The 1,645-nt window shown below is 38.4% G+C and overlaps 1 protein-coding gene across 1 annotated transcript in view; it reads left to right on the plus strand.

Annotated features, from left to right (window-relative positions):
• The window catches only part of LOC106872511 (gamma-aminobutyric acid receptor subunit beta), a 413,986-nt gene that overhangs the window by 108,005 nt on the left and 304,336 nt on the right, over positions 1 to 1,645 (plus strand). The window lies entirely within an intron of this gene.

Here is a 1,645-nt window from a genome sequence, read left to right on the forward strand (position 1 = left end):
CCGGGAAACGAAAAAGAAAGGAGACACCAAGACACGGCGAGAATTAGGGTTATGTCCCTTTTGATCGAAAAGTCATTTGACTGAGAGGATATTGACCTAGATTCTGCGGTACAGCTGCTCAATCCGAAAAGGGTAGTACTTTCTTATTATCCCAGAGGAACTGATCTGTATGTTTGCAACCGCTGAAAATTACAGATCTGGAATTCAGCAGTGCAGTAGAGTTCTTAGATCTGAAAACGCATAGCTTAATTTTTATTGATATGTTGACTTATGGTGTGGACTTGTCAACTATTGTCCGCTTTACTGTATGTGGTATGACGTTAGACTTCAAACTCCATACCTTGCTAGCCAACTTAGTGATTTTACTTTCGTCCCTGAGTCTTTCTTCTAAACAGGGATAAAAGTAAAGCCACTAACTAATCCAAACGACTGAGAATGAAAATTCTCCATAGGAGTAGCAAGATATCCTTTCTCCTTGTTCACAATAACCCTAGAATCCATCCAATGACACACCCACACAATGTTGCCATCTTGAGAATATGCATATGGAATGTTGCGTCATTATTGATGTGGATTCCAAGGGCATGCACCTACTCGGAATCTAGGATTGCACTAATCCCTAATCATGTGTATTCCGATGGTAATCTGCTTGTATGCCGATAGCTTCAAACTTCTCTATATTCTCTGCATGTTATTTTCATTATCCCATTTCAAGGTGTACTGAAGCATTTCTGCAGTTTTGGAGTGCCATCAAGGCCTTTGACCGCCTGTGATACTTTTGTACCAGCAGCATAGCTAGTGGGAGTGACTGGCTATATGGCGGAGGGCATGTCAGGAAGAGCCACCACAAAATTCTGTGTCATCTAGCTAAGCCTGTGAATGAAATATCACTTATGGTAACTTGGAATTCTGTTATGTCAACTGATGAGGCATTTCTTCACTGTGGGGTGCATTGGAATCCATTTTATCGTTCTCCGCCCACTAAGGAGTTGTGCAGGATTATAGCGAAACGATCGTTGTAATATAGAACACTTTCAGCATACCCTGTGTTCCGCATCAATAATTGAGAATATATATCACATTTCTGCTCAAGAAGTCTTTTGGATTTGTCTCTACATGTGCATCTAGGACACAGTTTGATTCGTGATTTGTTTGATTCGTGAGTTGTATATATCCACTACGTGCAAGAACCTTCTTTCCCGCTGTTGTCCTAACGTTATGAGAGAAACTGGGGCTAACCATAAAAAATTACGAAACCAATTCTTACGACAAGATGATAGAGGTGTAGGGTAGTTTTAAATGATTTTATCCGTAAGGCCGTGATCCTATAGAACCTAATTATAATATGGGGCAGCCATTTTGAACATTACTTTAAAAGAAGAAAGCATGTGATCCTAATGTTTGGAAGTAAGCTTTTAAATACAATAAGCTGTAGACAGGATTGCTTATGAATATATTTAAGATTTCCGTTAGGGCTTATAGTAATTAATTCTGCAGTCAAAGGAAACTTCTAAAATGTCAGTCGTAGGTGGTTTAATGTAATAGAGATTGTATATATATGTCTGTGTGTGTGTGTGTATACATATATGTATGTATGCATGTATGTATGTATGTATGTATGTATTATGTATATATATATATATAT

Source organism: Octopus bimaculoides, chromosome 9 (assembly GCF_001194135.2).
Source record: "Octopus bimaculoides isolate UCB-OBI-ISO-001 chromosome 9, ASM119413v2, whole genome shotgun sequence".
Classification (NCBI taxonomy): domain Eukaryota; kingdom Metazoa; phylum Mollusca; class Cephalopoda; order Octopoda; family Octopodidae; genus Octopus; species Octopus bimaculoides.